The sequence below is a fragment of the Cervus canadensis genome, chromosome X (genome assembly GCF_019320065.1).
Source record: "Cervus canadensis isolate Bull #8, Minnesota chromosome X, ASM1932006v1, whole genome shotgun sequence".
NCBI lineage: Eukaryota > Metazoa > Chordata > Mammalia > Artiodactyla > Cervidae > Cervus > Cervus canadensis.
The window spans coordinates 22,750,872-22,767,476 of NC_057419.1; the positions used below are offsets into that span (position 1 = coordinate 22,750,872).

A 16,605-nucleotide genomic window follows, 5' to 3' on the forward strand; every position below is an offset into this window, starting at 1 on the left:
TTCAAACTGAATGAAAGAATCATTTCTGTCTTGGTTTAACAAGCTAACATGGAGGAAAGAGAGACATGATTTTTCTTCCCCCCTTCAATAGCTATATTCATAAATCTTCAAAAGCTACAAAAAGAGAAATAAAGGAGAAATTCTCTTTCTTCTGCAAAGCCAAGTCCATTTTGGTAGATACAACATTCGTGTAGTCGCAATACAATAAGAACTTATCACAAGGTACCACATCCCTGGGCAAGTGAACGCTGGTCGTTGATCCCAGAAGACAAATGAGGGCAACCTTGTCCTCTGGCTGGACCATCACCCTACTGTTAGACTCTTAACTGCCTGGAAATGGACAGCAAACTTCTGTTCCCTCAGATGACCCACAGAGCCCCATACCAGTCTGTTTCCAGAAGCATCGCTCAGTGGAGACAATATCATCTTCAGTCACCAGTCTGCTCACTCGATCTCTCCATGATGACTGAGCAACAACTCTGTGCCACACACAGAGCTGGACACCAAGGCAAACCCAGTGAGTGTGGGAGAAACGAGCCTGTCCTCAGGGCTCCCGCATCTCGAGGACTGACGTCTCAGATGAACAGCACATCCTTCAGTCAGATCATCACTGCCTTTACTTTGTCACCTCCTTCAACCAAATCAGGCAAAAGGGGTGGCCTGGTTCTACAGAGTTCTGGGGATTTATAAACCAAGTGTAGATCTTCGTGTGATGGACAAAGGGATGGCTGGCAGAAAGAGACCAACCTTGAGACTCATTACCGCTGGTGACTGGGACCACACCCCCTCTTCCTGATCAGGAGACCATGCTTCATCGGCTGTGCCTGACACTGCCTTTCCAAACCATTCCCGTTCTCCCAACAGAGCCCCAGTTTTGTTTTAGGACAATGTGCCCAGCGGAAACTTGTTTGGACTAATCTGGTGATGGTGATCCTGCTCCTTGTGGCCTGCGATTGGTTTAGAGGTGGCCGTGCAGCCCAATTTGGGTCACTGAGAAATGAAGGAAGTCCACTGACAGCCTCTGGGGGAGATTTCCTCTCTGCCTAGAAAGGGGCAAGAGAGGAGAATGCCAGGTGTGCTCCTGCCTCGTCTTCCTTCCTACTTAGGGAGCTGTTGTGCAAGAATAGGATGCCTGGAGTTGTGGATGGGCTTAATGTCCTTCTAAGAAGAGAAAGACACTAGGGCCCACTTATCCCTCTGCCATTTGAAGACACAGTGGGAAGACAGAGTCTGTGAACCGGGAGGAGGGGACTCAACAGACACAGCATCTGCTAGTGCTATCATCTTGGCCTTCACCGCCTCCAGAACTGTGAGAAATAGATGTCTGTTGCTTAAGTTCTGTCATGGCAGGTCTGACAGACTAAGACAGGCATGGATTTTGAGCTAAGCTGTCTAGGTTCAAATCCCGACTCCAGCACTAGCTACCAGTGTACCTGGCATGTTTCTAGTCTCTTCCTGTCACTTCTTTTTTTCTTTTGCCCACACCCCACTGCATTTGGGACCTCAGTTCCCTGACCAAGGGTTGAACCCATGCCCCCATTGGAAGCATAGAGTCTTAACCACTGGATCGCCAGGGAAGTCCCTTCCTGTTCTTCCTGCGGCAGTAATCTTCAGTCCTTTTCCTGCCATTGCACAAATGACTAGTACACTCTTTTATGAACCACGAGGGAGATGCTCTTGGAGATCTTGAGGATAGCAGAGCAGAAAAACAGAAAGAGCTTGGGTGACTGATCACCTCAAGGAGCCACTCGACAACCCTGGAATGACAGTGTCCTGACTTCTCACCATGTGAAATAAACCCCCACCCCTTATGTCAGCTAATTTTAGTCAGATATTCTTTCTTTGCAACTGAAAGCATCTGAAACTGCCACAACTGCAAATATACTGGCTTGGGACAGAAAAGATAAAAACTATGTGTGTTTTTTCCCCTCCTTATTTTGGGGAGAGCTCCTTTGTTGAGGGGTACCGTAAGCAGTCTGGCCGTGTGACAGCTTTATTCTATTAATGAACAGGCAGGTGCTGTCTGCAAACTACTTCCTTGAGTGGAATATGCAAAACCAAGCACCACTCACTGGTCAGGACAAACCATTACATTACCCCTGGGATTAGATGACATGACTTTATTCCAGCACCTGGTGAATGAATAATTACTCAACATGAACTCATCTTATCAGGGCAAAGCAACTGCAACCAAAGGCTAACTCTGCAGAGACAGCACCAGAAAAGCATCAGCGGTACTCTGAGGCCAATGAGGAGCCGAGCAGCACCCAGGGCCACAGAGAGGCTTCTGAAAAGGGCCCCCACTTACCAGCCAGCTCTGTGGAGAGCGGGGTGGATCCCTCCAGAGCCTGTTCACTGGCCTGACCCTCTCAGGGGCCTTACCTTCAAGAGAATCTTATTTTCTTAAAAGATTTCCCTTCAGTCCCCACCCCAGGACTGGCTTCTACCAGCTCCATGTTGTCTGAAATGGAAATTCCCAATTACACACTTGGATTGGTGCCAAAAGTCATCATCTGACACTAACATCTGAATTAATTTTTTAAAAATTGTTTTTTTCTCCAACTATAAAAGGAATATTGCACAATGTATAATTTTTCAAAGCCATAAAATGATAACAACAAAACAAAGTCAACTATAACCTTACCGTGCCGAGACAACACTATTAGTATTTTGGTAGCTTCCCCTTCAGGCTTTTTTCTATAAATAGATTGCCTAGTTCACATTACATGTGGTAATGCATTCTGCTTATTTCACTAAACATTATATTCCATGTGTCTATTTTGATTGTTGTAGAACCTTCCATTGCACTGCAGTTCATGATTTACTGAATCAATTCCTTACCAATGGGTAATTAGTTTTCAAATCATTCCCTCTCTCTCTGTTGTTGTTTTATTAAGGAGGAGCGCTGCACAAACATCTTTGCATATGCTCTACATCTGGTGAATTTAGCAGTTTCTCTGGGTAGCTCCTCAACTGGGCCCTAGAGGAAGGGATTAAGGCCCAGGGCAGGGAGGTCTGCTAGCAGAAGGGTGGAGGTGAGGGGGGTGGAGGCACTTGCGGGGCACAGAAAGCCTGGGTGGGGGAAGCAAATGCTGAGCAGCAGCCAGGAGGGAAGGAGGCGAAGGAAAGGGTCGTAAAGGTTCCAGTAAACAAGTCAGCGCTGAGGGCCATGGCCGGGTGCTGCCAGGACCTGAGAGCAACCACCTAGATCATGGCTCCATCCTGGACACTGAAGCCACCTCAGGAGGCAACACTGGAGCAGCCTGAAGTCGTGAAAGAACAATCAAAGGCCTGCTGACTCTGGTTCTCCACCTTGGCTGTGGAGAAGAGTCACCTGGACAATTAAAAATAAAAAGGCTCCTGCCTGGCTCCCACTGTGGGACTGACTGGGTTAGCCCGGGGTTTCAGTCTAGGCCAGGCAGGCTCCCCGTCTCCCCAGGGTTATTAGGATGTTAGTAGCAGAGGCGGGGGGCAGGGTAGGGGCGAGTCAGGACTTGAGCAAGCAGAGGAGAGGACAGGGCGCTGGGCCAAGGGCCACCAGGGGGGTGGCAGAGGTTCCAGGGTCCAGTGAGGCGTCGGGAGTCAGGCTCCTCACAGGGTGGGTCCCCTGCTGACCTGGTGGGTGGGCAACAGAGGTGGTCAGGTGGTAACCAAAGTGGTCACAGGGGTAACAAGTCAGAAACGTGGCAGCTGGGGTGAGAGAGAGGCTCTCAAGGAGTCCAGCATGCAGAGCGGGGCAGGAGAGGGGGCAAGAGGAGTTGGTGGTGTGGCCTTGGGCTCACCTTACAACAGACCCAGAACACCCCCTGGTGTGCAGACCAGGTAGCATCCAGGAATTTTCTGCTGGACTCCATCTGTGCTCCCAACCCACCCTCCCAAGCCCACTGAAAGAATGAAGTCCCGGGGGAGTTGAGCGTTTGATACCATGTGAGACAGTGATCTGTCCTAAATCACACTTTCCAAGTGACTCAGAGGCCTGGTCTGTGCGGCACATGACTGTGAGCCCCGGGAGGGCAGGGGCCCGTCTCTGTGCTCTCACACTCAGCGCCTTCCTGGAGCAGGCACACTGGTTGTCCGGTGAATGAAGGAACACACGAGCAAGCCCACGGATGAACCGACTCTCTCAAGAAAGAACTCTGATTACAGGCATGCAGCTTATAGAGCGAGGGCTGCTGGTGGGCTGCGAGGCAGCAGCTTGGTGGGGGGGGGGCAGCCTTTGGTGCCAGCGCTGCAGAGACAGCCCAGCCGGCCCGTCCATGCTGTTTCACTGGCTGAGGTCTGCACTAAAAAGGCCCCGCACAAGCTGAAGCCTGGCCACTCAGCGAGCAGCCTCAGTCAGCATCCCCACAACAGATGGCCCAGAAAAGCATCTCGTCTCTGTCACTCCACAATACAAGCAGGGCCGAGGACTGCAGGGGAGCCACACTCTTAACCTCCTCACACAGACTCAGCTACGTGGAACTTTCTACAGTTGGAGCTTGTAAAAGCAACTTTGGGGAAATAACAAACAAAACCAAAATGCCAGAAAGAAGAAGATGCACCAAAGATGAGGTCACTTGTTGAAAAGGGAACCTCAGACCTTGAACTTCAACTCACTTCTGCTTTCGGACAGTGAAGGGGGCAGCTCTTCAGCACTGTAACATAAATTTTCAGTGGCACAGAGCATGCTCTCATGACTGTGGCTGGGGGAGCTGAGATTAAGGCAGAATTTCCATGACTAACCCATTGTGGTGTGAAGAAAATGTCCCAATTTTCATGGTGGTTTTGAAATGAATCAGGCTGAAACCTGATATGAGCTTTCTCAGCCTGGCTAGGAATTTTTCCTCCTAATAAAAAAATGGTTTTAATGCCCATAAGCCAATCCAAAACTCTGGAACTGGCAAAAGTGGGCTATTTTTTTAAAAAGTTAGTTTCATAAGGATGAGAGGCCCTGAGCTTTTCTGATACTTGGAAGACGAACCTTCTGCAGACATATGAGGATAATTCATGCTGGACATGGAGTCGGCTTGGAAATGCCTTTGGACTCTTCATGGCACAAGGAGTTGCCCATTTTCCATAAATTTCAGTCACACCCTATTTAGTTCAATTAGAAAATGTGGGCCCATTTTCCATCAATGGGAGAGATGGTACCAGTGACCACAGGCGACCTGAAACACACCCACTGAAAACATGGAGGAGAGTCAACAGCCTGAGGCAGGCCAGTGTCACCAAAGGAAATATTTGTGAGCTCCGACGTGGCTCTGTTTATTTACTGTAGCTTGCTGCTCTGGACCCGAGAATGAGTCCTGGAATGGAAGTTTCCTACATCTGAAGCTTGGCAGCATTGCTCCCTCCCAATATCTCTGGAAACCACACCATCCCTGCATGTCCTGTCAAGGACCATTAAGACTGCAGGAACTTCTTGCATGGAACCAGGATAATGGATTTCTCACTCCAAGTCCTGCACCACCCCACAAGCTGCTGCCAGAGAGAGATGTGTAAAGTGAAGATCTGAGTATGTCCCTTTGCAGCTTCAAGTCCTTCCTGCGTGCCAGTGAAATCCTGGTGCCTTCATGTGGCTGATGCACCTCTGTCCCTCAGGAGACTTCCTCCTCTCCCCTCCCCTCTCCTCTCCTCTCCCCCCTTCCCCTGGGGCCATCAAGGCTTGGCTTGGCAACTAAGACCTCTTCCAAGAATCCAGACTGCACTCTAAACTGACCTGAGTGCTCCCTAGAGACTCATCACTCCAATGTCAGTGTTCAGCACCCTGAACTAACAGTCTCTGCTGGCCTATCTATTCTCCCTCACCAGCCAAGGAAGAAGCCATGGCTTCTATCTCTGTTTTTCCCAGGCCTAGAACTAAACCTGGTTTGCGGTGAGTGTTCAATAAATGATTGTTGAATAAATGAACAAACACCCTTTCTGGGCTTTGGTTTTCCCACCATAAAAAATAAAAAGGAGACAGTTATCTGAGCTATCAGCTCTGCATGGTTATTCTTTAATAAATGAGAGATTATGTGAAAACCCTTTCAGATCATGCAGGTAGAATTTTGTTTTCAGATGCCAATGACGGAGCTGTGGGATCTGGAGGCAGAGATTTAAGAGCAAGGCTAAATCTTTTAAACAAAGAAAACCAAGCCACAAACAAGATTTTTCTTTTTTTAAGATTTAAGATGAGAAAACTCTAAACCCACAGGGCCGCAGGTATATTCTCTACAAGGAAGAAGCATCTCAAGGTAGTCTGGTCAGGAGGAAATCTCACCCTGTGTAGAAATCCTTTGACTCATGTGAAAAATCTGTGCAGACTGCAAAGATAGGCCTGTTATAAGGGGTCACTGAACACCTGCATCAGCTGAGTCACCAACTGAAAAATTCTCACTTAAGTAATGATTACATTCTGTGGGAAAATAAGCCCTCCAAAATATGTATGGATATAGCAGATTCACTGTTTGGTTTTCATTTATCAACCAGAGTGAAGTTTTCAAGATACAGGTGGTTAGGAGTAAAGAAGCGTGAGCTACCGGTCAGCCACCCTACTACTCCACCCTTCATGAGAGTGTGCTCATCCAGCCCTCCCAAAAACCCATGCCAAGCAGGTTACTCTAGTCCATAAAAGAGACAGGGAGGTCACAGGTTAGACAACATGATCAAGGTCACAGTCAGAAAGTGGCAGGGTGCACTCTTAGATTCATGCTGGTGACATTCTTTCCATTACAGAGCACTGGACAGATAGCAGTGTTCCTATTGGACCTTCCTTCTCATCCAACTGATAGTGAATTCTGAGAACTGTTCCTACATCAAGAGCAAGATGCCAGGAAATGTAATTTGTGTATGTGTAGAAATAACTCTGTGCTCTAAAAAGCAGCTGCCTTTGTTCTATTTTATTGAAATGTGCTCTTAAAAGGACTGAAAAGGGGGCTGGCTTCTTTAAAGAAATCTCTGGCAAGAAATAAAGGTGTGAGGCAAGTTAAGGGGGAATGTTGGTCTATTCAGTGCAGAGTAACTTTTATATGGAAACTTGTAGCTCAAGAATAAAAGAGGGAGATAAAGTTTATTTACTCATTCACTTAAACATTTTGTTAACTACTGTGTGCCACACACAGGGAAAATTCTGAGAATAAAAGGACAATCACTTTATATCAGTACTATCCATTAAAACTTGCCGTGATGACGGAAACTGGCTATATCTGCGCTATCCAATATGGTACCACTAGCCCCGTGTGGCTAACTGAGCACACAGAACACAGCTAAGAGCGATGATTTAAATTAAATTTAAATAGCCACATGGGGCTAGCAACAATGAAGATCTCTAACGTGATCCTTCCTCATGCTATTTCTTCTCATGTGTGTTCAGTTCCTTCATTCAGTACATAGTTCCTAAGTGAGACCCGTGAACCAGGCTCTGGGCTAGGCATAGGGGTGGGGGGGGGCATGCAGGGATGAACAAAACAGCCGTGGGCCCCACCCCATGGAGCTCAGAGCCTCTGGAGAGAGGCAGGACTTTACAGACATAATTACAAATTCTGCTAGCTAATACGAGAGACAGGTATAAGATGAAATTAGCAATGACAGTCTGGTGACCTAATTGAGATCAGCAGAAGGGATCTGGGAAGGGGGTAGGGTACATCTTCCTGAAGTCTAGCACAGAGAAGTAAAGAGCTTCACATGCATCCATAGCCAGCAACGTTGGGGGAGGGGGGATGTAACACTTCACTTTTGCATTCTGTTAAAAATTGCTCGCTACAGGCCCAAATTTGCTATTGAAAATGATTTAGTAAATAATGTATCTATTAGAAATTGTAGTAATGCTATTATTTGCCAGAATGTAACCTGGCACAACCTTTCTGTTTGACAATATCTGTCACAAAATGTAAATGTGTACACCCTCAGATATTCTGCTTCTAGAAATTAATCCATAGCAATGTTTCTGTACATATAGAATGATATATTCTTGAGGTTAGGGGCATTCAGACTGTTTACCACTGTACCTCCTAAAATAATTTTAAAAATCTATGTACTCCCTCACACAGGTTAAGCTGACATCTAAATTTTACACAAATTTTAGTCACATAATTTCTATTATAATATAGAAATTATATTATATATATTATATAATTTCTATATTATAAACATTGATATCTTAAAATATAACTATTGCTCTCTTGAATATATTCAATGTAAATCTGATACCATACTAATTTAACAACCACCATCATCCATTAAAAAATCATGAGTAAGTTTTTCTTTAATGGTTGGAAATTCTGCATCATTCCTTTCCCTTTTTGAATTCATATATCCATCATACTTCCACTTTTCACTGCTGAATTTTATTCTAATGTAGTATGCTTTATGCTTTTGTTAATTTTATCCACTATTAATTTTTCATCTCTTCCTGCCATATGAACATGTATATAAACTGAAAATAACTTTTTCATTTCCTGAAATCATAAGGCTCTAGGTATAAAAATGACTTTTTTCTGGATTGACCTATCACTATTACTATGAAAATGACCAAAACATATGTATACACATTTTGACAAGGAATTTAATAGCATAACAAGTAGAATTTTATTTGGCATCTCCCTCAATCAGCTCATATGTATTTGTATTTGGCTTGATATTGATTCTATTCCTATTTTCCACTTTATAGATATAAGTGCCAAGAAACTCTGTTAACACAAAAATAAGTAGACAGGAATGGAAAGAATTTTGTTATCACAATGTCACTTAATTCTTTGAAGTCCTTCCAAGTTACATACCAAAAATCAGACAGTGGGATAACATCAAGAACTATTTTTACCTATCTATCAATGAACAACTCAGTGGGTACCTCCTTCAATCTGGATGGAGGCAAGAGGATTAGAAACCAACTGGCTTGTAAATGGATTTTTTTTGGTCCAGTCAATAGAGTCTTTTAATTTCTCAAGTCTAACACCAATCTCAGAATTATCTCTGAGTTTCCACCAGAGGTTTTTGTACCCCTGGAGTGGGCAAGAGATTGGCTATGCCACGTGAGGTGAGAGAGGGCAAATGAGAAAGGGGAGTGAGAAAGGAAAAGCAGCATGACATCAGGACTCTCAGGAGATGAGTCTGAAGAAAAGAGGACATAAGAAGACAAGGTGCTATCTGTGGCCTGGGAGGCCTCTATGGTCCCCCAAGGTTCATGTCATCCTATTTGCAGATCATTGTCCTAAGGTGATCTTTGCAACATTGCCCCTAATAAACAGGTTACAGTAGAATCACACAATGGAACATCATGTAGCCTTTAAAAATTTAAGGTTGATCTATGTGACTTATGTGGAAAGATGACAAACACACATTATTTAGTACAAAAGAACAAGTAAGGACTAAAACTGTATTTGCAACATGATAACATCTTAAAAACACCCATCCAATTACAGAAAGACTTCTAAAAGTGTGTACAAGTTAACAGTGATTATCTCAGGAAGAGGCTGAGATTCTAAGAGAATTTCCCTAACTTCCTGTGTTCTTTCATTTTTTTTTTAAGTGAGCACCTTTTCCCCTTTGTAATTGTGGGGTGGGAAGAAGCTGTTTAATATAAAAAGACAACTGAGCAAATCACATATGAAAAGATATCCGATACAGTTATCAAAATTTCAGCTGATTTATATTATGTGTTCAAGAACTTTCCTAATGTCTGATAACAGGAGTCATGGTAAGAATGAAGGCTGATATGCAGTTTTCTCTTACTGAATCACAGCTATACCAACTACCACTCTGAAAGAACCTGTTTTGTTTCAGCCATGCCACATCATTAGCTCTAAATTCTACAACAATCCTCTGAGGCAGGTGGGCATTAGTAACTAACCCTGTCATATAGAAGAGGAAAATGGAGCTCTGAGTCTCTCAACCCAGACTGCGGAGCTAGGAATTCAAATCCAAGTGCACTTATCTGAAAACCCACGATCTATGTAACACACCACCACTCTCCTCAGTGGTTCTGTGGGATTATCTTGCCTCCATATAAGGGTTTGCTCTGGCAACTTAAACTTATTTTGGATGACAAACATCCCACCTTTTACCTTTTTATGTAAGAATTTGGGTGAAAAAATCATAATGAGTATTTTAAAGGTGAATGAATTTTTAAACTTCATAAAAAGTTCTGCCTAAACTGTTATGCCCTTAATTCTTAATGATTTAAATTTCCAGATGGCCAGCAAATCTCTTATAAGCAAAAATCTTTAGGCCAAAGAAAACCCTGGATGAAAACTCAGAAAGGAGCAAATTATTAATTCTGGGTTAAAGGAACTAATAGAACTAGAGGAAGTGAGGCAAAGAGACAAGTGAAAGAACAAGCTATTTAATCTTACAGAGGATTCAGCAGTTACCAGCAGAGCAGTTTTCTCAACGTCCAGAAAACTCAGCTAAAATAAACAGATTGAGTCAGAAAAATAAGACTACAGGGCTGAACTGGGCCCCTTGAATCACTTCCTCTAAGCCCCTGGTTTAAGGATAAAAAAAAAAAAAAACAAGCTCCTAAGAGGCATGACACCCTGCTGATGGCTCACTTCAGTGGGATGAGCCGCAGGTAGGCAGAGGGTGCGTATTCTCTGAACAGGGCATTTCTTCTTCAACAGTGGTTAGAGAAAGAGGAGTGGAGGGCGGTCAAAATGCAAATTCTAATGCACATGTGAAAGATATGATCTCAATGTCCAGAATATGTACTCCAAAGCACACATCAAGTGCCAAAATGATGCTGAGAGCAAAACTCGAGGAGGAAGTTCCTCCTGGCCGAAGCACTTGTTCTACTGTGCTAGGCAGAGCTACTAGAAGGATTGGCAAGCCCCCATACTCCAGTCATGGGCAAAGGCAGAGGACAGAGGTACTAAGTATTTTAAATGCCCTTACGACTCTGACATTCCATGAGTGATTCTTTTTTTAAACAGGCAATTATATCTCTATAAAAAATTAAGCTAATAGTTCATTTCTGGGTGCTGAGTTTTTACCCCAACTTCAATACCTGCCTCTGTCTGGGGCCTTTAATTTGCCCCCAACTGATTCCTCCTCCTACACCTCATCTCTGCAGACCTGAGCTAGACCAGTAGTTTTCCAAGGTCACTCCCAAGAACTGGTATGCATTCATAACAACAAAGTTATCTCCAAAGCACACATCAAGTGCCAAGAAAAAGAAGGTCAACGTGGTGAGTCTCTCAGTCAGCCAAGTATGTTAAATTTTTAAATTAGAGATTATCTCCTACCAGACGATGGCATTTGTTTTTTAAAATGTGCTTCATTAGTCAAATAAAAATTTGCAGTCCTTCAAATTAAAAGGCTTTTGAGGGGGGAATTGAGGTAAATGAGTCTGTGAAATTCCAAAGATTGTAAACCACCTCGAGAAGAAAGGACTCAGGCCTGGAGAGGTGGAGAGTGCCACGACAGGTCATTGGGAAGCTAAATAAAGATCTTCTGACTTGAAACCAGGGCTCACTGTTCACTGACACCTCACCCTTAGCTTGTCACCACCAGATCCAATTCCCTTCGAATGGGCCCCCCAAGCTTACTCCACAAGAGCTCATCACTTTTGTCACTGAATGAACCAACAGCAGTGGGAGGCAGAGTGGCCCGAGGTTCCCAGCCCACGCCTTCCCAAGGGTCCATGACTAGAAGGAGTTTGATAACTCAGCTTTCCTCCTTCATAAAGGGTGGTTTGTCCAGAATGCTTTTAGTATGACAAAGGGGTACTTGAGCATGGTTTTCTGGCAAGTTGTGTATCCCTCTGGATATTTACAAGTCAAACGGAAGCCAGACAGGGCTCTGCCAATCCACAGCCAGTGGGCAGAAGGGCCATCACAGGCCAAATAAATGCCATGTGCAATCTGAGCGCTGACCATCACTTGCTCCCTTCTTACCTGCACATTCATTTGCAGCTCAGAGGCCTCAGTGGGCACACTGTGTATGTAACAAAGGTTACTATATACGTCTCTTTGCTGTGATATAGACTACTTTGAACCTACTGGGTATCCCTTTGCATTTACATTCTTAAAGCTGAAAATGGTCCCAGCATGTAGTGAAAGCAGAGGCAGTGAAGCAACTGGGCTGAACGAAGAACGCCAGGGCCCTGTCCAGAGAGGGAGGGGAGGGCATAATGCAGGCACAAAGGTGGACTTCTGGGGCTGGCTACAAGTCCACACAGCCAGCAGGCACTGTGACCCTCTCCCAGCCAAGATCCACCCGAAGGATGCTTGCTGCACACCCACATGTGCCCCCCTCTCATCTCACCAGTCACTCACTCTTCCTTGGGGCAGGCTGATGGCTGTGGGTGGCTCAGGCAGGAGGGCACTGTTCACTCTCTGATTTAGAATAATTCACACTCCTAATACCTTGCTCCTGGGAGGTTATGCAATGTTTATCATCGTCACCTCCACTTGGCTTTGTTTAACCTCCACCTGTGTCTCTAGAGTATTCACGAAGCTTTTCCTACTAGCACTGTGAATGTTTACTGCTTTCATGCTTATTGGATGGAATGAGGTCAAAGTAGTCTGTGGCACCCATCAAAGCACAAACCTAACAATGCGACAGACTGCCAAAGGCCAGGGTTGCCCTGTGAGGGGGCCAAGCTGGCAGAGGTGAGCACCTCAGTTTTGGTCTGGACTGATGTTTCTAACGGTGAAGATCTGGCAGTGGAACCCTCTGTTGACATCTGGGATCAGAGTTGTAGAAGTGCCGAGAAGGACAAGGCCTGCCATCAGCCTGTCTTCTCTAAGATTGGCTGTGAGCCCTAAGAATCTTAGATGAGAGGTTGGGAACCAGGGGAAGAGGTAATGCAGGGGTACCCAGGCAGAGAATCTTTTATGAGCCAAGGCTAAGTCCAGAAGCACGTGGTGGAAACCAAAACTGGTCAGAGGGACTGACTAGGTTCAAGACCCACCAATTAGAAGTTCAACCTGTTTCCCTTCCTTGGTATAAAGTGTTCGATCCTAAGTACAATCTCTTTTGCTTCTGTCATCACACTTGAGAAAAGCATATTGCTTCTCAAATTATCCTGATACAACTTGAAGTTTAATCCTCACTGGTGTCCTTGGATAGGAGCAGAGCACCACACGTGCACACCCCACAGCCTCATGTGCAGAGCTGACAGTGACACAGCAGGTATCACATCTTCCTTTCCTCTGCACGGGTCATGCTGGCCACTGTCCTGATCCCAAAGGTCATGTCTGAAGGTCACTGGTAAAGGGACACTGCCTGTCAGAGTGAGCTGGGGCTCTCGAATAAGCTTAGAGATGTGGCTTGCTCACACACAAGTTCAGCCAGGAGATCTTCTGGAATACTCCAAATGTCACTTACGGGGTTCTCTAAGGCAAGTAGGACACAGTATATGTTGTCCTATTAAACCCGAGAAACTGCTTAATGACCTGAAATGCTGCAAGACCTAGTACCTGGACTGGTATCTCCAACAGGGGAAATTAAAAATATGAAGGTAAAAAAAAAAAGAACAGAAAAATCAACAGCCCAAAGCTTGGGGATCTAACTCTTCCCCTAAGATCTGTCCAAGAAACCCAAAGAAATGGTTTCTTATGGTAAAAGGCAGAAATTTCAAGTAAGTTAAAATTTTCATTACTCGTTTACAGAGACTTGGGGTCACATTGACAAAAACTTTGTGTCACTGGTCACTATTAAACTGCTTTAAACTATATACAGTCTTCAGCTTTACCACACAAATTTCTAACTTAGCATTGATTAAATTTCATGTGTGTTGTCCTTTTATTTAATGTCCATTTAAACACTGGGTATTAAGTCTTTGGAGAGTAAAGTCTCAAACATAACACTGTTTGTGTATGAAAATTAAATGCAAATTATTTTTTTATAGGGCAAGGAGAAAGAGGATGAGTGTCTTCTCAAAGGTCGTGGCAACTTCCTTGGTCCATGTTTAGGTGAATAACTTAAATATATTTAATTTTTGGCATCTAAACTCACCAGCTGCCAAAAGCTCTGAAACCATTTTCATACTACGTTTTATAAAGAATCTCAGGAAACCAGATGAGCCATTCCAGGACCACAAGGCTGCACTCAACTGAGGGGACACTGTCCTTGGCGAGGACTGTCCTTATTCCCAACTCACCACCTGGCTTTCTCAACTGTGGTGCTATTGACGCTGGCACCAGATTGGTCTTTGCTGTGGCGGTTGCCCTGTGCACTGTGGAATGTTTAACAGCATCCCTGGTCTCCACTCACTAGATGCCAGTAGCATGTCCACTCCCACCATATTGTAATAAGCGAAAATGTCTCCAGACATTGCCAAATGTCCCCTGGGGAGAAGAACTGGTAACTGCTGATACAGACCAACTGCATACACAGGAAAATTTGGGCTCTATGGGTCAGAGGGAACTAGGTTCAAATCCAAATCTGCTATTTACCAGCCAGTTAACCTTTCCCAAGTCACTTGACTTTCTTTAGTCCCTGCCCCTTCCTTGTAAAATAAGACATTATACCTCCCTCACAGGGTTGATGATGATGAAAAATATATAAAATACACCAAGTGTCTAGTAAGTATCCAGTGACTATTAACTCCTTTTCTCCTCTCCTTTGCTCACTCCCATGGCTATGAGTTCACCACTGTAACCTCAGGATGACAGCAGAGGGAGACGAAGAGAGCGAGCATACACTCTTCATTGCCCTGGAGGAATGATTCTAATACTAGGACATTATACACACAGCTATTTTACTTGGAAGAAACTATCACAAATTGTACCTCAAAAAAGAATCAAAAAGATTATAAAGGCATGTTCTATTATAAAAGATTCCAAGAAAGCACTCTTAGGCTTTCCAAACACTTTGTGATGATTCTGTTCCATACCTGTATTTGTGTCAATGCCCGAGTGGGCCCCAATTTAAGAAAACTGTGGGTCCACTGAAAAAAATACAGGGGAAATCAGCTTCCTCAAGGGAACAGGGGATGGCGTCCATGTAAAGAGACCAAAGTGGGAAAAGTGTGATGAGATTTGAATAGAATAGAAAACAAGAGTCAAAACAAAGAAGTCAAGCAACTGAGGAGGAATGAGAGAGGCTTTTTTTGAAGTCAATTAATTGCAACTAGATGGCTTAATTCCCAGGCTGCTTCACACCTGGAGGCCCGTTGCTATGTGCTTTAGTGGGAGAGGAACAGAAAATCTCCGTAGCATTGAAGTGTAACAAGAAATCCCACCATGCCATGGGAACTACAATATACTGCATAATAAAAGTAAATGTTATGGCACTTGACTTCGCGGCCTATAATCTCCCATTCAATCGGAACAGAGATTCTTCCATCAGCAACAGAAAACTGGACAATTTAATTTTCCTTTCTATTCATGCGCAGGCCTGTTTGGAGCTCATCCATGTATTCCTATTATGTTACTTGAAATATGGCCACACAGTTTGATACAAACAATATCTCAAACTGACATCAACAAGTCAGCTTTGGACCAACTGATTTCATTCTCAATTATCTTGGGCAGACAGATGCTGGTAGCTGCCCACACGAGATCTGAAAAAGCCACGTTCTCTAATTTAATATTATAATTTAAAATTATAGCTTTATTAAGAGGAAACACAGATTTATTTATAGCTACCAACGATGATTTCTAATGGGTTTTAAGGCTGTATTCTGTGATTTCACTGTGGCCCACATTTGGACAGCTTCAATTGTCTGAATCACTAACAAAACATTCTGGTACAGATAATTTCCTTCTTGATTCAAAGCAATGAACTGATGCTACAAAAGCAGATATACAAAAGCAGCCCAGAAGAGAGCCAGCCCCTTGGCAATGTCCTAATCTTGACAGACCCACCTGCAAAGAATGTTTCTGGATTTGGACCTAAGACACTGCTTAAAATCCTCTCCTTCATTGGCCCTGGTGATGCTGTAAGAGCCCACTTTTCCCTTAGGTGTGGGCTCTGCACCAGGTTTAGTCCTCAGTTCTAGGTCCTTCTTTGTCTTTTCACATGGTAAGGATTTTACTTATTTTCCTATCACTTTTAAGCAAACAACATGAAAAATAAGCATCTCTGCCTTTCGACAGCTCATCAAGTGATTTTACATAATTCTGGAAGACAAGGTGGAGAAGCAGAGAGACAGTAGTAGTCTTTACAGAGAAAGCAAGTTGAATCTCAGAGAGTTGGTGTAAATTACAGAAGGTCACCAAGCCAGGAAGCAGCACAGTCAACAGCACTCAAACCCAGGTCCGCAGGTGCCAAGCCCTGCCTTCTCGTCTCCTGGAAGGTTCTAATCTCCACTAAATCCCTGCCCACTTCTCTGGCCTCAGCCTCCACCTTCAGTCCACATGGAGCACTGATGCGGGATGTCTGACCACATCTCAATGTCAACATGCCTAAATTCATCACGTTTACCTCACACCAGTTTCTCCTTCGGATATGTCTGTTTCAATCCAAGTCACTCCCCAGCCTCAGTCAGTCTCCCAACCCTAAAAAACCTCAGAGCTAACAAATAAGTCCCCCCTCCTCCCCACTCCCAAATCAATCTGCTCCCGAGGACCAGTGATCATTCTCTCTCACTGCTGCTCCACAGCTACCCCCTTCTTTCCAATCCTCCTGTGAGCAGTTCGCCTCTGGCTCTCTCTCACTACCTCTCAGGTAAACTATCAACAAACCTGACTCCCAGACACCCAC

The 16,605-nt window shown here is 44.4% G+C and overlaps 1 protein-coding gene across 6 annotated transcripts in view; it reads right to left on the bottom strand.

Annotated features, from left to right (window-relative positions):
* Window positions 1-16,605, bottom strand: part of SH3KBP1 (SH3 domain containing kinase binding protein 1) — a 329,446-nt gene that overhangs the window by 13,968 nt on the left and 298,873 nt on the right. The window lies entirely within an intron of this gene.